This window comes from Glycine soja, chromosome 18, assembly GCF_004193775.1.
Source record: "Glycine soja cultivar W05 chromosome 18, ASM419377v2, whole genome shotgun sequence".
Taxonomy (NCBI): Eukaryota; Viridiplantae; Streptophyta; class Magnoliopsida; order Fabales; family Fabaceae; genus Glycine; species Glycine soja.
In genome coordinates, this window is record NC_041019.1 from 33208331 (window position 1) to 33229426 (window position 21096).

Here is a 21096-nt window from a genome sequence, read left to right on the forward strand (position 1 = left end):
ATTCTTTTTTTGTAAAGTTACGGAAACTTACGAATCTCGTAACGATACTTGTTTTCTTTCCGTAATGTTACGGAACCTTGCGGATTACATAATCATCCCCTTTTTGACTTACGGAATGTTACGGATCTCACTTAATTATGCAACGATGCTTCCATTTGATTTCCGGTGTGTCACGGAAACTTACGGATTGTGCATCAATATTTTTTGGTTTTCCGGCATGTCCTGGAATTCACAAATTGCCTAATAATGGGTGCCAAGCACCTCACAAGGACCAAAGAAAGGTCGCATGTCATCAAGCAAAGGTCCCCGGACGAAATTAGGGTATGAACAGTTGCCCCTCTTTACTTGTCTTTTATTGGAGATAAAAGGAAAGTAAAGATAAGACACTAATTTCGTTCCTCTCGATTTGACGAGAGTCGCGGGTGACCGTAAAATCTCCACATGCAAATGACTTGTTGTTCCCGGATTTTCACAAATTGGCCTAATGATGGGTGCCAAGCACCTCAACAAGGACAAAGAAAGGTCGCATGTCATCAAGCAAAGGTCCCCGGACGAAAATTGGTGTATGACACTAATTTCGCTCCTCTCGGTTGACGAGAGTCGCGGGTGACCATGACTTGTCATTCCCGGAATTTCACAAATCGCCTAATGATGGGTGCCAAGCACCTCACAAGGACCAAAGAAAGGTCGCATGTCATCAAGCAAAGGTCCCCGGACGAAAATTAGGGTATGACACTAATTTCGCTCCTCTCGGTTAACGAGAGTCGCGGGTGACCATGACTTGTCGTTCCCGGAATTTCACAAATCGCCTAATGATGGGTGCCAAGCACCTCACAAGGACCAAAGAAAGGTCGCATGTCATCAAGCAAAGGTCCCCGGACGAAAATTAGTGTATGACACTAATTTCGCTCCTCTCGGTTGACGAGAGTCGCGGGTGACCATGACTTGTCGTTTCCCGGAATTTCACAAATCGCCTAATGATGGGTGCCAAGCACCTCACAAGGACCAAAGAAGGGTCGCATGTCATCAAGCAAAGGTCCCCGGACGAAAATTAGTGTATGACACTAATTTCGCTCCTCTCGGTTGACGAGAGTCGCGGGTGACCATGACTTGTCGTTCCCGGATTTTCACAAATTGCCTAATGATGGGTGCCAAGCACCTCACAAGGACCAAAGAAAGGTCGCATGTCATCAAGCAAAGGTCCTCGGACGAAAATTAGGGTATTACACTAATTTCGCTCCTCTCGGTTGACGGGAGTCGCGGGTGACCATAAAATTTCCGCATGTAAATAACTTGTTGTTCCCGGAGGAACAAAAGGTGCAGAAGACTATGTCAGTCTCTGCATGCTATCAAGCGTTTTGTCTTACAGATAGCAAAAGAATGTTTATACGGATAACCACTCGGGTATTTCCGCGTATCATCGGGCCCGCCGCCTCTGGATGACACAAGGGTGTAGAATGACCAAATTTTGTCTCTGCTTGTCATCGGGCCCGCCGCCTCTGGATGACACAAGGGTGCAGAATGACCAAATTTTGTCTCTGCTTGTCATCGGGCCCGCCGCCTCTGGATGACAAAAGGGTGCGGATAACCGTAAGGTATCTTCGCGTATCATCGGGCCCGCCGCCTCTGGATGACACAAGAGTGCAGAATGACCAAATTTTGTCTCTGCTTGTCATCGGGCCCGCCGCCTCTGGATGACAAAAGGGTGCGGATAACCGTAAGGTATCTCCGTGTATCATCGGGCCCGTCGCCTCTAGATGACACAAGGGTGCAGAATGATCAAATTTTGTCTCTGCGTGTCATCGGGTCCGCCGCCTCTGGATGACACAAGGGTGCGGATAACCGTAAGGTATCTCCGCGTATCATCGGGCCCGCCGCCTCTGGATGACAAAAGGGTGCGGATAACCGTAAGGTATCTCCGCGTATCATCGGGCCCGCCGCCTCTGGATGATACAAGGGTGCAGAATGACCAAATTTTGTCTCTGCGTGTCATCGGGCCCGCCGCCTCTGGATGACACAAGGGTGCATGTCACATGACCTCAGGGTCAGTATGACAAAGATTATGGGGCGGTCGACAAAAGCAAGGCTCTTGCTCCTACGTATCCTCCAATGAGGAACTCAGACCTACGTAGTTCTAGATAACTTGTGAGACTTGAGAAAGTCTCCACTGGAAGATGCTGACATCTCCGGAAAGGGCGCAGATGACCACATTGGCCTCTGCTCATCAATCACACTTGGGGTCACTGAATGACGAGGTGCGGATAACCGTAAGGTATCTCCGCGGGCTACCAGCTCTTGGATCATGGTAACAAAAAGCGGTGCGGTCGACAAAAGCGAGGCTCTTGCTCCTACGTATCCTCCAATGAGGAACTCAGACCTACGTAGTTCTGGATAACTTGTGAGACTTGAAAAAGTCTCGGTGTTTTCTCCACTAAAAATGCAAACATGCTTTAGCAAAGAGACAAATATTCCAACCGATTAGAGCAGCATATGCCTTTTTTGAGTGACAAACAATGCGTCTACCAGGGAAGGAGAGTCTGCTGATGAAATCCCCCATAGCCATAAATGAGATTTTGGATGTTAGCATTTCGTTTCTAAATGACCATTTAGAGGAAACACTGGGTTCGACAAAAATAGAAGAAATCCACTCAAAGTGTATCAATCTCGCACAGGTAAGTGTTTCATCCTAATTCCGAACCATAGATATGTCATGACTTGACTTTGCAAATTATTTCCTATCAAATCAAAAATTACATGCGTGATCATGGATCAATAAGACTTCCCTTGGGAATGGGTTCTCTTGATGGGTTTTTCAGCTTTTGTGTGTTTTTGGCTTTTGATTTTTTGTTGGCTTTTTCCTTTTCTGTTTTTGTTTAGTGTGGGGCGAACAAGTCACCGACGCACAGGATTTTGGTTGGTAATCAAAGGGAGAAGACCACTTTTAGGTCATGGTTTCCTTTTCTTTCTTTTGTTCATTTGGTGACAATTCTGTATTGTTCAGATATTGTCTGGTCCAAAGACCTCTCTGCACATTTCTTCTGGTTTCTTTGACCAGGAGCTTTCTTCTTTTTTACTTTCTCCCATTCTTTGCTTGGGAATTTTCTTTCTTTTCTTTTTTCTTTCTCCACCCTTTGATTGGGAATTTCCTTGCTTCCTTTTTTCCTTTGATTGGAAATTTTCCTTCTCTCCTTTTTTTTCTTTCTCTTTGATTGGAAATTTTCCTTCTCTTTTCCTTTGATTGGAAATTTTCCTTCTCTTCTTTTTTGCTTCCGAGGGTAAGGATTAACATTCTCACCCTGGGTCAAGGTTTATGGTGAGTCAGGATTTTGGCTCAAGACTTGTAGAATGGCTAGGCATGATACATGTCAGGGTTTGGTTTGGTTCAAGGATAAAAAGGGATGCCCCACATTATTTCCATGATACAAATGCAAAAAATGATGATTTGGAAACTTTATGCAAAACTGGTCATGCATGCACCTATGTGGACACTCAAGTGTCAAATTTTTATGGTCATGTGATGCTAGGGCTCAGGATTCATTTCCTCTATTTTAAATCAACCCAATGTTTCCAAAATATGTTCTTTTATCAATTTGTGCATTAAACCAAGTCCATTTCGGGCGTCCGGGGAAATCTTCACAGCATTCACCCTTTAGGTGTATACACATTTTTTTTCAAAAATAGCTATGATCAGCGAATTTTTTCAAAGAAAGGTTGGAAGTCATCTCTTTTCAAAAGCATGTTGGTTTTTCAGCTAGAAAACATTTTTTCTTTTTTCTCTTATTTTTTATGTTTATTTCTTTTCTTGTTTGTTTTGTTTTTTTTTTCATGAGGTATTTTGCTACCTAAACATGTGTATATTTTGTGAGGTATCTTTGCTATATACATGCATATCCAAGGTATCTTTCTACCTAAACATACATATATATATTTTGTGAACTATTTTTTTGTTTACATACATGCATATCTGAGGTATCTTTCAACCTAAACATACATATATATATTTTGGTGAACTATTTTTTTGTTTACATACATGCATATCTGAGGTATCTTTCTACCTAAACATACATATATATATTTTGTGAAGTATTTTTTGTTTACATACATGCATATCTAAGGTATCTTTCTACCTAAACATACATATATATATTTTGTGAAGTATTTTTGTTACATACATGCATATCTAAGGTATCTTTCTACCTAAACATACATATATATATTTTGTGAGGTATGACTACCTTTCGAGCTTGTGCTTGATTTATTTAAATTCCCAGGATCATGAGCAACTAGGTGCGTCCTACTATAAAAAGTGATCAAATAACAAGCATAGATTCAAAAGGTACTAGGTTGCCTCCTAGTAGCACTTCTTTAACGTCTTGAGCTGGACGCCTTATGACTTGTCGGTCACTGACCTAGTACTTTGCTTACCTTTGGCTTTGGACTTGGTCGCCTATTGGTCGGCCATGTGGTGTAGGCAATACTCAAACCTTTTTGTGGATGAGCAGAGGTGAACTCTAGAGGTGATGGCGGTGCGTCTGTTGCCCGCTGCCGGCCATCGCCAGGCTGCTGTGGTGTTTCGCCCTGCGCCTGCCTGGAGACGCAGAACTTCTTGATGAAAGCTCGATTGGTAGGGGGGACCTGATGACCTTGCTGGGGGCGACAGGCACTCCCTAGAACTGACAGAGACCCGTATTTAGAGCTGGCAACTCCAAGACCCTGTTGGCCTTCTTCGGGTCCACTAGGTGTCTTGCGGGCACAATCCCCGTAAACAATAGATGACATCAGAAATCAGTTGGGGGAGGTGCATACTTACCTATGCCACGACGACATGAACTTGCTGGGGGGGAACGGGCGCCCTGTAGGGCCGACAGAGGCCCGTAACCAGAGCTGGAAACCCCAGGGCCCTGTTGGACTTCTTCAGGTCCACTGGGTGTCTTTGTGGGTGCGATCCCTGCAAACAATAAATGGTATCAGAAATCAGTTGAACCATATGCATACTTACCCATGTCGGGACAACACAGACCAACTGATACTTTTGCAGGGGGAGATTGGCATTGCGGTCGCTGGGCAGAATGTTGCTAAGTAGCAATGTCATCTATATCTATGTAAGAGTGGTCATGTTGGTGCGCATGATCCGCACTCGTCTCTTTGCAGCGGCACGGGTGAAATCTTGCCCCGGTATGCATAGTAGCTGTGTGATAGCCTCCCTCTCTGGTTGTGCTCGCACAGTTGGCCGTCCTCCAATATCAGGGGGTGGCCCAGGAACCGTTAAAAGGAAACTACTGGTCCCTTAACCGGGAGTGCAAGTCTTGGTTAAGCATTTAAGGATAGAGGACCTTAAATTCTCTTAAGGTGCAGATGTGGAGCACACTTCAAATGAGGACACGTAGCCCTCTAAAGGTGAGGGCGTGCAACCCTCTCAAGGCGAGGATGTATAGTCCTCTGGAGGTGAGGGCGTGCAGCCCTCTGTTGGCGAGGACGTGTAGTCCTCTAAAGGTGAGGGCGTGTAGCCCTACGAAGGTGACAACATGCAGTCCTCTGATGGCGAGGGCGTGTAACCCTCTGAAGGTGAGGACATGCAGTCCTCTGATGGAGAGGGCGTGTAGCCCTCTGAAGGTGAGGACACGCAGTCCTCTGATGGCGAGGGCGTGTAGCCCTCTGAAGGTGAGGACATGCAGTCCTCTGAAAGTGAGGACACACGGTCCTCTTAAGGTGAGGGCGTGCAACCCTCTGTTGGCGAGGACGTGTAGTCCTCTGAAGACCAGGGTACTAGTACCCGAGGGTCCATCCTTATGAGAAAGCAAGAGATCGACTCATCGAGAGAGCCGATCATCCCAAATTCAAAAGATTTGGACATTTAGATGTAGGGAATCTATGTAGTTAACATGATTTTGAGGGATGCAAATGCATGCAACCTTTGTTGTGAAATTTGGGTAAATGCGGACTTTATATGAAACAATGCAATGTAATGGAAAGTTGTACAATGTTCATGGCATTCTTTCCCTATTTTTTGATTTTGATTTTGATTTGATTTTTTTTTTTGGAAAACACAGATTGACTGCCCTTTTGAAAAAGGTGATAATTCATGCAACCTCATCCTATCTTTTTGCAAATCTCTCCGGGAACTCCCTCAGAGTGTATGTTCTTTTTGATTTAGTCACTTGACCATTTTGGAGTGACGGCAATGGAGTCGTTTGATGTTTAATCAATCCATTGAAATCCTAGGGTTTGTCCCCTTTTTTTTGTTAAAAACATCGATGGGTGAGAACTTTTGATCGGCCCCTATGTTCACTTGAGGCTCATGAACGGTGCCCCTCATTGCCCCAGTGTAAGGCTTTGAGGTACCAATCGTTGTCTTTCGTCATGACCTTGTAGCTGGGAACCTATTGAGTGAGAACTTCTAATCTGCCCCTAGGTTCGTTTGAGGTTTATGCATGGGGCCTTTCATTGCCCCAGTGTAGGGCTTAGAGGTACCAATTGTTGTCTTGTTTTCACAACCTCGTAGTGAGGAAGAATGAAAGACGCAATTGATTCTTGCAAAAAGAATTTCCCAAGGACGAGAAATAGTTGAAGGATTTTTCAGCTGATGGATTAAGTCAAATGACTCCTATGTAGAAGCAAGATGTTTTGATGTCTTGATGATGCTAAAGGATCAAGTGCTTCTAAGTTTTATTCAACACAAGAATCCAAGAAAGTCAAGATATATGATCAAGTTGATTTCTAGAATCTTTTGGAAGAAGTTTCCAAATTGAAAAAACAAAAGGTTTGACCAAAGAATTCTATCATTTTAAATTGAGATTTGCTCTCCGGTAATCGATTACCAGTAGCTGAAAATGTTTATAACAGTCACTAGAAATTTGAATTCAAAATTTATAATGTGTAATCGATTACACATGGATGGTAATTGATTACCAGCAATTTATTCAAATTTTAAAGCCTGTGATCTATTACACAAGTCTTGTAATCGATTACCAGAGGAGATTTTCAGAAAATAATTTCCAAGAGTCACATCTATTCAAATGGTTTATGAATGGCCATCAAAGGTGACTTGGAAACACGAATTTAAAGAGAGTTTTCATTGCCCACAAAGTTTATCCTCTCAAAAGATTAAGAGTTTTTCTGAACTGAACTATCTTATCCTCTCAAAAAGATTCCTTGGTCAACCACTTGCATATTCAATAAGGAATTTTGATTGGTCTTCATTGTACAATCTATCCCTTTTAAGAGAGATTTCTTCTTCTCTTCTTCTTACTTCTGAAAAGGGATTAAGAGACTGAGAGTCTCTTATTGTAGAGGATTCTTGAACACAAGGGAAGGGTTGTCCCTGTGTGGTTCAGACTTTGTAAAAGGAGTTTTACAAAGAGAGTGGAAAATCTCAAGTGGGTTTCTTGAGGACTGGACGTAGGCGCGGGAAGTGGCCGAACCAGTATAAATCAAGTTTGCATTCCTCTCTTCCTTTAAACTTCTTTTATTGCTATTTATCTTTTGCTTTAAAGAAGTTTATTTTGATTTGTCTTTTGAGTAATTCATGTTAAGGGTGCATTGTTAATCCAAAAAGAAAGAGTGATAGTTCAATTGGGGAATAGTCTTTGCATCTTAATTCAACCCCCCTTTTTCTTAAGGTAACTGAGGCCATTTGTCCAACATCCTATTCTTGACAACTCGCTTCTCTAAGAAGACAAACTTTCTGGAATGATAAAATGAAGTCACATGAACGTCTATATTTTTACTTGAAAACACAGTCAATCAAATGCCTTTTTATTTTTTTTTATTTTGAAACTTATTTGTTTTGAACTTTACTCGTTGTTTTACGGCACCCCCACCAACGTGCAAGACGAGTAATCTCTGATTGAACAGTCTTGGAAGTCAACACTCAGGAGCGCAGGTCGCTTGAGCAAATAGACCAATGGCTTGCACCCACATTCCGGTGAAAGTTGAATAAGCAAACATGCGTTTGTGAGAGGATGAGGGACAAGGATGTCCATTTTATCCATATCATTTAGCATTGTAACTGTGGTTTATAATAATGGCATAAACTTGAAAATCCTGATGAGTCATAACAACAGCTTCCAGAATTGCCCCATGTATGGTGTTGCTTGTCAATGTTATGATTCAACAAGAGATTCTCCTCAAATTTCAGCCAGCCCGTATCAATTAGACTTCACACTTTATGCTTCGGGGTCATACAATGCTCAATGGAATGCCCCAGGGCTCCTCCACGATAAGCACATGTTGTGTTCGAGTCGTATCCTCAGAAAAATGGAGGTTGAGGAACCTTGGTTGGGGTTATGGCTACCATTGAATTATTGAGTGGATATGGGATCAAGTTTAGCATATGACAACGGAATTTGGGGTGAACCCTACAGGCTTTTTGCTGCAAAATTCCTTTTTGTTGGCGTTTTTTTGGTTTGTGCTAAAGGTGGTCTTCGTCATTGGAAGTGCGATAAACAGGCTTTGTGGTTGATTTAGGGATGGCCTTTGTGGATAACTGGGTGGTGGGTAAGGAGGAGGTTTGTTATTGACTGAGTAATGACATTGTTGGGTTTGGTGGGAAACTTGGCCGTATAGGAATGGCAGTCACAGCATGGGTTTCTCCCTCTTTCTCACCCTCTTCATTTGCCCCAGTTTTCTCAGTTGTCCTAGTAGGATGATCAAATTTGCCTCTTTTCGGACCCACATCGATCCTTTCACTGGCGAAGACCAAATCCGCAAAGCTTTGAGGGTGCGTAGCCCACCATCTTTTCATAGTAGAGTATCGATAATGTGTCTACCATCACGATCATCGTCTCCCTTTCCATCATTGGGGGTACCACCTGGGCCGCCAGATCCCTCCACCTTTTGGGCGTGTTCTTTGAAAGATCCGTCCCCCTTTTTGCAAATGTTCTGTAGTTGCATCCTATCCGGAACCATATCAAAATTGTACTGATACTGCCTAACAAAGGCAACCATTAGGTCCTTCCAAGAATGGACTCGGGAAGATTCCAAGTTAGTGTACCAGGTAACAGCTACCCCAGTAAGACTTTCTTGGAAGGAATGTATTAGCAATTCCTCATCTTTTGCGTATTCCCCCATCTTCTGACAATACATCTTTAGATGGTTCTTGGGACAAGTAGTCCCCTTGTACTTGTCAAGGTCCAGCACCTTGAACTTGGGAGGGGTGATGATATTGGGTTCTAGGAACAACTCTTTTAGGTTAGCAAAGGCATAATCTTCACCTCCTTCAATGGCCCTGAGCCTTTCCTCTAGATGATCCAACTTTCCCATTTCTGCCATAGCATGAGGGTTTTTACTTGTCGTGGAATGCAAGAGGTGTAGTTGTGGGTGATATTGAGGGCCTTCCAAAGGGTTTTGTAGGGGTATACCACCAACTGCTTGCCCTTCCGTGGCATATCCGAGGCAAGGCTCGAAGTCGCCTAGATTGTGGTGGGGAATTTCATGTGTCCCCCCCACGGTTTAAGAGACATGTGCATGATCAGTTTGGGGTTGTTGGCTCTCAATGGGTATAGGAGTGGAGTTATTGACATTCTTATTGGGAGTGTACGCCACTTTGGGTGGCGTATAGTTGAGAGGCAAGCCATATGGCGGGAAGGCGTGCTCGTTTTGAATTTGTACATTATGGGGGCTGCCCGTACTTCCCAAATCTTTGCCTACCATATCTGAGGTTGGATGATTCATTTGGTTGATGCCGGATGGGGACATCAGGTTCACCTTAGCAACAACGCTGGTAGCGGAAATTGCAACCGCATTGGCTTCCATTATCTTCTTCACGCTCATCATGGCCTCCATCATTGTGGCCATTTTCTCTTTAATGGCCTCCATGTCGGCCTTCATCTTCTCTTGTATCTCCTCTACTTCACCCATTACTCTAGCTCTAGCACAAGTTTGGTGAGGACGCCGTAAAGCATGTTTTTTTTTATATAACAATGATTAAGTTCATTTTATTTTATTTTATTTTATTTTTCAAGGAAAGCATGAGCTTGGTTCAACCCTATAATCCAAGGAATGGCAATTCTGATCGCCAATACTTCAACAACATCTCATAGGGATGAATGACTCGGGCATACTTTAAGCTATGCATGGAAAATGTAATTATGAAATTGAGATGCCCGAAGAAACACCATTTCCTAGTTAACCATGCATTAGGTACCATGTTCAATTATTTTGTTTTGTTGTTGTGTGTTTTTTTTTTTTTTTTAGAAATGGGTTTATGATCCCAACATGGTTGGCTCATGGTGCCTAACACATGCAACTAAGAATGTAGTGTGAAGTTTCACGCTTCCCCTTTTTTGTTTTTGTAGAGGAAAACACAAGGATGAGCAAACATGAAAACAAATGGTATGCAATTTTGCAGATCAAAAAGTTTGTTGAACGCATATGCATGACGATGCCATGACTCATGCAAAATGTGAGGCTGGAATATGATAACGGACAAATGCAGGAACGATATGTTCATTATGATGTTATGAAGAGATGCTTATGCGATGCATGATATGAATGCATTTTACGGACACGAGAGCCCGGAAAATTATCTCTTCTTACTTGCACATTTGGGGGCGCAGTGCCCCATGTGTACAATTAAGAAGGTGATATGGACCTTCCGGCTTCCCGTGACAAAGGACGAGACCAACATACAATGCATGCTAGAGATAAAATGTGGGAGTGACTTGATTCGCACTGATTTTTGGAGTAAAAATGTGGGATAAACTCATTTTTTTCAAAAAGTTATAACTAGTCAAGATCTGAGCGATAATACAACTTCCTAGCGGTTTCTAATTATATGGTCCATTAAGTCTATCATATGCAGACAATAGCTGAGAAGTCCGTGGATCTCCTCGGGGGCGGAGTAGGTGTCCGCCACTGCTTTGGCCTTGGCTAGCAATGGGGGAAGTTCTTGACTCCTGTTCAAAGTAAGAGCAAATCGGTCCGTCCACATTGTTGCCTCTTGGTGCAATGAATCAATTACCCTTTCCCTTGCTTCCCTTTCTGCTGATATCTTGGCGTACTCATCCTCTAGCCTTTGCTCGTGAGTCACCGCTAGATTTAGCTTCTCTTTGCACTTATCGATGATGGCCCACATATTCCCTTCAGTCTCGCTTAACTGTTGGGACAAATTTCTTTTCGACCTAAGGCAAACCTTTAGCTCGTCCTTCAAGATCATGCCTTTGACCCGTGATGATTCCTTTCACCTCTTCGGAGCTTGAGCTCACTATTGCTGCCCTATAAAGCCCCTCAAAACTTTGCTTTGGTCGTGTTCTTCCTTTCGGGCCTTCTTGGTTTCTCATTCCAAGGCTTCATCGGTGGCCATATTGACATCCCTTAGTTCATCATACTCTTTTCAGACTTTGATGGCTATGGACTTGAACTTCTCTTCGACTACCCAGGCTCTTTCAAGCTCTGCCTTTAGGGCTTGTACCTCATCACTTTCTTCCGAAGCTTTAACCTCATCGTCTCTCACAGTCTTTAGATTTGGGAGCCAATCCAGTCCTTGTGTTCAGACTCTCAGCCACTTATGATAGCCGCCGATGATCCCATTACTGCTTCCCCTAAGCTCTCTGTCCTTTCTTCACACCGCATCCCATGCCTTGCGAACTCCTTGGAGTACCCTCGCGTTGTGGTCACTGAAACCTCGTGCGATGAAAGGCGTGATGCTTTCGTCTGATGGCACTCCTCTCATGGGACATCCTTCGCATGAAGATAGAATCCTGATTCTTCCTTCCTTCTAGCGAGGGAACCATTTAACAGACGCCCCTCCATGCTAGCCAAGAGTTGGTGCACAACAAACAATTCTTGCGCCGCTCTTTTCACATCCTCGGTCGAACGTGTCATACATGGCCAAAATGGCGACGACCGGGCTTTCCTTGCCATGATGAAAGGCGAGGAAAGCGTCAATCGCTGCTAGGTCCACTAACCCTTCCATATTCGGAAATAGGAGAACTCCAAAGATCAAAAGCGCCAAGATGTCAATAAAAGAAAGCCCATTCGCCTTGATTTGCCAAGGCCTTTGCCCTTTCCTCCAAACACTTCCTTGGTACTCCGACTACCCCATTCCTGTTTTGCTTTACACGGTCCAACTCTTGTGCTGAGATTTTCACCACCTTGGCAACTCTTGTCGTGGAGGGATAGAACCCAGAGAAAAGATATGGCTTCCTTCCTCCCAGTGGGCATCCCAGGATTTCTTCCAACTCTTTCACAGTCGGCACTAGCTGGAAGTCCTCAAATGTGAAGCACCTTAGGGGCTGGTCATAATACTGGGAAAGGGATGCAATCGGTTCCATGGAGACTTCTACCCTAGCTAGGTCCCAAATCTTACCATAGGCTTTGCGGAAGGCTTACCGTTGAAGTTGACCCATTAATTGCCCCAACTCTCCTAAACTAGTGACCTCTAAGCTCTTGATTTTGACTTGATAGAACCTCTTTTTAAGCGAAGGCTTTTGACTTGATCCCATGTTTTACTAAAGTGAAATAAAATCTAGTGCGAATCAAAACTCTGACATCTATCATGGGTGGAATGGATGAATGCATGAAGAAATGCATATGACACAGATGCAATTTACGAATACGGGAGCCCGAGAAACTGTCTCCTTCTTAGATACAACGTCTAGGGGTAGCAAAGTGCCCCAACGTATGTATTTAAAACGGTGACACGGACCCTTCGTTGGTTTGTTTACAGAGGGGATCAAGACAGAACCCATGTGCAATGCATATGCGAAAGGCGCAACACGGGAATGTACATAGTATGACAATACTCACTGAATATAAGTAAAAGGGTATATGACACTTATGCATGGCAGTGTGAAAAATGGCACGCAGCGTGTTTGCTCCGTGCCCCTATTTAAGGGACCTATAAGGGAGAGAGCTAACTAGGCTTTTAGTAATAACCCCCAAGGTAGTCATATCTCTTTTGATAGTTTCTAGAGGTATCATTCTCTTCGAAAAACATATTGCAGCAGTAGGGACTACTAGCAACAATAAGTTTTCAAAGAAAAAAGCTCTAGATGAGGGTTCACTGTAATCAAGCAAGTTGGAGACCTAGCATGACCACAGATTCACCTCCGCTCCTTATGTTCCCATGAACCCGGGTATAGGGCCCTGTTTCACTCACAGTGTGTGCAAATAGTGTTGGTGTTTGTGTGCATCAAATGAATAAATATTTACCCCATGCATACATTTTAAAACGCACTAAAAGCAACAAAGAGTTTATATACATAAGAACATAATGAAGGAAAACCAACAAAGGGATAAGTCACGGTAAAACATTGCACAAGATTAAATGGCCTAACTCTCTAAAAACAGTCCCCAGTGGAGTCGCCAACTGTCGCAACCTACCCTTCGGCGGGAGGGCGACGCGTGACTCGCAGGATGCGTGTTCCACGAAAGGAATACGCGCGGAGTCGCCACCAACGTTTATTTGAGGAAAACGTCAGAAAAACCAGAAAAGACGCGATCTACGAACTTTTAAGTGAAAGGTTCGGGAGTTGTATTTACGCACGAGGAAGGTATTGGCACCCCACACGTCCGCCCCAAGGGACGGCAGCCTTTAATCGAATGTGCAAACATGACTTTGATTTTTACGTTCCCTTTTATGTCCTTATATCCTTTATACCCTTTTTATATTTTTTCTTTTTTGTGGTCGACAAGGATGTTTCCCTTTGCTCCTACGTATTCCTCAATTTGGGATGAGAAAATCAGACCTACGTAGTTCTTTCGGAACAAAGTGTTTGGTTTAAGTTTGTTTTTTGTCTTTTTTGCAAAATATGTTTTTTATTTGAACAAAAGGTCATTTAAGGTGTTGGACCATTAAACGGTCTTTTGATTTTGAAAGGAGAGAAACGTTAAGGCATTGGACCATTAACGATCTCTTGTTTTTGAAAGGAGAGAAACGTTAAGGCATTTGGACCATTAACGATCTCTTGGGGTGGTCGACAAAAGCGGGGCTTTTGCTCCTACGTATCCTCAATTGCGATGAGGAAATCAGACCTACGTAGTTCTTGCAAAAGCGGTAAAGTTACATGTTGATTTTATGCTTTTGAACGGTCCATGTTAACCGATAAAAGCAAAGAGGACTGTTTAAGGCGTTGGACCTTAAAACGGTTTTTAGTGATTTTCGGACAAAACTTGATTTGTGAGTCTATTTTAGTCTTAGTTTCACTTTGGTTATTAATCAATTCATTCAAGAAAACTTCCAAAGAAAAACGTCCGATTGATTTTTTTAATTTATTTTATTCAAAGATATTTTGATTATTTTATTATTATTTTTCAAGATATTTTGATTATTTTATTATTATTTTACTTTTTTTGGTTTAACCGAGGTTATAGCGTGAACGATCGGTTAGATTTCGTTTTAACAGTGATTAAACGAGATTACAACACAAATGATCGGTTGAAATTCATTTTATCATTTATTAGACGAGAAAACGGCTTAAATAAATGGTTAAAACACGTTAAAAACGGAAGAAAAGAAAACTGAAAGTAAACGAAATTAAAGTGAAAGTACACAAAACAAGAAATGAATTGAAAGTCTCGGATTCGAAAACTTACCCGTTGAAGAATGAAGAACGGATGAAGAACGGTGAAGAACGACGAAGAACGATGAAGAATTTCCACAGAATCGCTTACGGAAGCGTTACGGAAGTACTTCGACTTGATTTTTCTTTACGAAAACGTGTTTTTGCCCAAAATAGCCGAAACGCATACCCAAAGGGGTCTTGAACCTTTTGAAACAGCTCCCCCCTCCCCTATTTATAGAAAAAAAAGAGGTGCTTGCCGCCCAAAGACTTAATGAAGAAGATTTCTAAGCGCACCCGAATTACTAAGTTCACCCCCCTTTTCGTATTTTACGGAAAAGTTACGGAAGCCTTACGGAACTGTTTTCGAATTTGATTTTCATCTTTTTTATTTTCCCTTTTACCAATGTTAAGTGGAATATGCTTACCCAAGGTTTTCGGAAATTTTACGGAAGTATTACGTAAGCCGCGGAAGCCCCGAAAACCATTTTTCAAAAACGTGGAGGAGCTTGCCGCCCAGTTGCTTCCTCCTTAAGCAACCCAACTTCCAAAATGTTCTGGAAGGGCCTAGATTTGAATTGCTATTTACACCCCTATCTTGATAAGTTCACCCCCCTTACCTTTTTTGGTGATTCTTTTTTTGTAAAGTTACGGAAACTTACGAATCTCGTAACGATACTTGTTTTCTTTCCGTAATGTTACGGAACCTTGCGGATTACATAATCATCCCCTTTTTGACTTACGGAATGTTACGGAATCTCACTTAATTATGCAACGATGCTTCCATTTGATTTCCGGTGTGTCACGGAAACTTACGGATTGTGCATCAATATTTTTTGGTTTTCCGGCATGTCCTGGAATTTCACAAATTGCCTAATGATGGGTGCCAAGCACCTCACAAGGACCAAAGAAAGGTCGCATGTCATCAAGCAAAGGTCCCCGGACGAAATTAGGGTATGACAAACCCTAAATTAAATTACTAAGCGAAATTTAACATAAGACATTCATTATGTGATTAAGCAACACATACACCAATTAATCATAAACGATCATTAAGCATGAACGTAATTAAGCGCAGAGACAATTAATCAAGCACTAAGCATGCATGAATTAATAGCAACAAATTCAGAGTAATTAGTGAAGAGGAAAGACTGAACAAAATTTAATAGTAATAATAGAACCTCAAAGAGAACTGTGCTTGATCCTCAAGAGAAAACAACGTTAGAGACTTAGCCTTCCATTAATCAATAGAGAACGAAATTATAGATTGAAGAACGAAATTTTATTGCTAAAACGAAAAGTCAAAACTGGAATTGCAAAACGAAAAAGTGTCTAAGAAAAGCCTAAAACTAAAAACGAAAACAGGAGAGAGAAGAGAGAGAAGGGAGAGAGAAGGGAAGGGCCTAAACTAGAACCTTGGTGTTGTTATATAGTTTTTCAGCCCCAAAGCTTACAAATCTGTTTTAAATCCAAGCCTATAAATGAAATCAAATCAAATCTAGATAAGATAAGATAAGATCTAGATGAAATAATATCTAGATGAGATCAAATCTAAATAATATCTAGATAAGATAAAATTTTGAGGAATAAAATAGTCTGCCCTCTTTAAGTCCAAGCCCAATTTTGGATTCAAGCCCAAGCCCAATTCTGGATTCAAGCCCAATGCTTCATTAATTCCTGAAATTAGATTAAAAACATCAAATTAGCTGAATGGGCCCAAATAATAAAACTGCCTAATTAATTTGACAATTAAGACTAATCAGTAGTTAAAATGGTGCAAAAAGGGTTAAGAAATAGGAGAAAATAATGGCACATCAGCGAATCATCCTCAACTTATCAATCTTCCATGATTGTGGTATTGTTCTTTCCATCTTCTTTTCTAATTCCCTTTTTTCCTTTTTATTTTTGCCAATTTCAGAGAATCCCAAATAGGTTCTCCAGTTTGTTGATGGTAAAAATTAGATCCTCAAATTAGGGTTCCATCACAAAACATATTATATAACATTATTTTCAAGTATGATAAACATGTGTTTTGATCTTGTCATACCCTAATTTCGTCCGGGGATTATTACTTGATGACATGCAACCTTTGGTTAGCCGCTTTGAGATACTTGGCGTCCTTTGTTGCACAATAAATGAAGTCTTGAGACGTGTTAGAAATCAAAAGGAAGCAGGCTTTCGCGATCTGTGAAATTCCGTAATGTGGCGGAAATCGAAATGAGGTGTTTTTGCGCAATTCGTGAGTTTCTGTAACTTCTTCGAAAGCTAAAAAAGAGTAAATACATAATCCGTAAGGATTCGTAACCTTGCGGAAGGAAAATAAGTATCGTTACGAAATTCGTAAAGTTTCGTAACGTTACGGAAAAAGAATTACCAAAAAAATAGAAGGGGGTGCATTTAGTAAAAAGGGGGGGTACAAATAGCAATCTGGCCCACTTGGGCCTTCCAGATCCTTCCTCCAGAAGCCTGTTGCTTCTGGAGGAAGCAACCTTGCTCGCCTGGGCGAGCTGGGTGGCAAGCTCCTCCCCTATTTTGCTATAAATAGGGGGAGGAGTGAAGAAGAAAAGGGTTCAGCCTTCTTGGCACTTCTCTTTCTCTCGAAATTACTGAGAAAAATTATTTCCGTGAAGAAAATCCAAGCCGAGGCGCTTCCGTAACGTTTCCGTGAGTAATTACGCGAAGATTCTCGACCGTTCGTCAACATTCATCGTTCGTTCTTCGTTTTCTTCAGTCTTCAACGGGTAAGTACCTCAAACCAAGCTTTTCAATTCATTCTATGTACCCGTGATGGTCCACATTTTGTTTCATGTATCTTTATTCTCGTTTTCATTTGCTTTTTATACCCCCTTTTGACGTGCTTAAGCCATTTATTTAAGTCATTTCTCGCCTAATCTAAAAATAAAATAAATTTCCACCGATCGTTTGAATTGTATCATCCGTTAATTTCAGTTAAAATGAATTCCGACCGTTCGGTCGTGCCGTAACCACGTTGGAAATCAAAAAAGAGGTAAAATAATAATATAATAATAAAAAAATATCTTTTAGTAAAATAAAGCAAAAAAATCAATCGGACGTTTTCTCTTTGGGATTTCTCATTCTTAATTGAATTGACTAATAACTAAAGTGAAACTAAGGCTAAAATCAATTCGCCTAGTCAAGCTCGTCCACAAAAATAGGTTTTTGAAAGTTTATCATTTTAGTTTCTTACTAAGTAAAATGGATCATTTTTAAAGTCCAACGCCTCAAAATGATCACAATTCAAGTAAAAAGAATCACTTGATTCACCCTTAAGGAAGAACTACGTAGGTCTGATTTCCTCTTCGATGGAGGGTACGTAGGAGCAAAAGCCTCGCTTTTGTCGACCTCAAAAATAAAAAAGAAATAAAAGGTAAGATAACACAATTTCACAATTCTAAAAAATAGGCTGTTGTTCTTTGAGACAAACGTGAGAGGTGCTAATACCTTCCTCAAACGTAAATACAACTCCCGAACTTAGAATTTTCATTTTGACCGGTTTCCTTCGGTTTTCCCGACGTTTTCCACAAATAAACGTTGGTGGCGACTCCGCACACCTTTCCTCCTTTGGAAAGCGCACCCGTGAGCCTCGCCTTCGCTCGCCCGCAAAAGGGCACGTTGCGACAGTTGGCGACTCCACTGGGGATTGATTTTGTGAGTTAGGCCTATTTTAGGAATTGTGGAATTGTGAAACTTTGTGTGTGCTTTTATTGAACTGTGTAAAATGTAAATAATTGTTGTCTATTTCGCATTCTTTACACTGCATTCTAAGCACCCACGGGTTTGAGTAAAAAAGGGGCCCTACACCCGGGTTCATGGGAATTTAAGGAGTGGAGGTGAATCTATCATCATGCTAGGTCTCCGACTTGCTTGATAATAGTGAAACCTCGTCTAGAGCTTTCTCTCTTTATAATGTGTTGTCGCTGGTATTCCATACCGCCACAATATTATTATCTTGAGTGATGATACCTCTAGAGAACGACCGTGTGAGTTATAAATTGTTGGGAAGTAGTTATTAGAGACCCCTAGATATTATCCTATAGGTTCCCAAATAGGGGCAAAGAGCAAACACGCTCCGTGCCATTTGTTCTCATGCATCTTTTGATAAATAGCACTAGTTTATAGTTTTTTTTGCTAGTGGTATTTGTTTTCTTTAGAGTAGTACGTAACCTTTTTAATGCTACGTCGAGGCGCCATCATGCCCAAACATAGCATTAAAATTGGGTCTCTACGGTCTCGTATGTATGAATTACCCCTTTATCTTGTTTTCTTTCCGTTTCATGCATACGCATTGCATCATTCATGTCGGAGTCTTGATCCACCCCTTTTTTAGGTAAATGATGGGGACAAATCCAAATGGCAAAAGGTTTTATCAAGTCAAGGTTAAAGGTCTAGATGTCACTAGCCTCAAGGAATTGGGACGATTGATGGGACCCCTCCAAAGGCAAGCCTTCCGCAAAGTCTACGGGAAGATTCTAGATTTGACCGCAGCGGAGGTATTTACGAAAGCTATCGTATCCTTCGCCCAATACTATGACCAGTCGTTGAGTTGTTTCACGTTAGGGGACTTCCAAATGGTACCAACTATTGAAGAGTTTGAGGAGATATTAGGATGCCCTCTTGGGGGGAGAAAACCGTATCTTTTCTCCGACTTTCTTCCTTCCTTGAGCAAGATTGCAGCTGTGATTGGAGATTAAGCAAAAGAGTTGGATCGCATGAAGCAAATTCGGAACGGCGTAGTGGGCCTGCCTCGGAAATACTTGGAAGGCAAGGCAAGGGATATGGCGAGCCAAGAGAAGTGGGGCCCGTTTGCGGATATTTTAGCTTTGCTGATTTTTGGGGTTGTCCTCTTTCCGAACGTTGATGGTTTGGTAGACTTAGCTGCCATTGATGCTTTCCTCGCATATCACCATAGCAAGGAAAGTCCAGTGGTGGCTATCTTGGCAGATTTGTTTGACACCTTTGACCGGAGGTGTGAGAAAAACAGTGCACGAATTGTCTGTTGTTTACCCGTTCTCTATGTGTGGTTGATTTCACACCTATTCCGACAAGACACGAGACACCCGTGTCCACTTCAAAGCTATCGCTCATGCGCCGAAAAAGGAAGAGTTGATTGGGACCAACATTTGGCTGGGATAGGGGGCAGCGCGATCAATTGGTTTCCTCGTTGGAAGGAAGGCAAGGAAGGAGTTCTTTTCTCGTGTGGGGACTACCCTAATGTTCCACTGATAGGGACTAGGGGTTGTATTAATTATAATCCCGCACTCACCATAAGACAGCTAGGGTATCCCATGAGGGGAGCGCCAACCGAAGAAATTCTCTCGCCTTTCCTTGTGAGGGATCTAGGCGCGCAAGGTCTCAAGGTTATACAAGGAATCCACAAGGCGTGGAGAAGTCCGTTGAAGAAAGACAAGGAGATTAGAGGCATCCGAAATGGCGTCATCAGAGGTTATGATGGATGGCTAAGAATTCATACGCGAGGGTTAGATTGGCTCTCCAAATTGAAAGTTATCGATGAGGAGAACTTCGAAGCTCTGGAGGAAGATGAAGAAGTCCGAGCTCTAAAATTAGAGCTAGGGAAGGCAAGATTAGCCAAGGAGAAGTTCAAATCAGCTGCTACACACATCCGGAAGCAGTGCACCGAGTTACAAGAGGAAAACGCGGATATTTTAGCTTTGCTGATTTTTGGGGTTGTCCTCTTTCCGAACGTTGACGGTTTGGTAGACTTAGCCGCCATTGATGCTTTCCTCGCATATCACCATAGCAAGGAAAGTCCAGTGGTGGCTATCTTGGCAGATTTGTTTGACACCTTTGACCGGAGGTGTGAGAAAAACAGTGCACGGATTGTCTGTTGTTTACCCGCTCTCTGTGTGTGGTTGATTTCACACCTATTCCGACAAGACACGAGACACCCGTGTCCACTTCAAAGTTATCGCTCATGCGCCGAAAAAGGAAGAGTCGATTGGGACCAACATTTGGCTAGGATAGGGGGCAGCGCGATCAATTGGTTTCCTCGTTGGAAGGAAGGCAAGGAAGGAGTTCTTTTCTCGTGTGGGGACTACCCTAATGTTCCACTGATAGGGACTAGGGGTTGAATTAATTATAATCCCGCACTTGCCATAAGACAGCTAGGGTATCCCAGGAGGGGAGCGCCAACCGAAGAAAGTCTCTCGCCTTTCCTTGTGAGGGATCTAGGCGCGCAAGGTCTCAAGGTTATACAAGGAATCCACAAGGCGTGGAGGAGTCCGTTGAAGAAAGACAAGGAGCTTAGAGGCATCCGAAATGGCGTCATCGAAGGTTATCATGGATGGCTAAGAATTCATACGCGAGGGTTAGATTGGCTCTCCAAATTGAAAGTTATCGATGAGGAGAACTTCGAAGCTCCGGAGGGAGATGAAGAAGTCCGAGCTCTAAAATTAGAGCTAGGGAAGGCAAGATTCGCCAAGGAGAAGTTCAAATCAGCTGCTACACACATCCGGAAGCAGTGCACCGAGTTACAAGAGGAAAACGCGGCCACTGCAAGAGCCCTTGAACAAGAAACCAAAAGGGCCCGCATGGAGGAATATGGCCGAGAGAAATT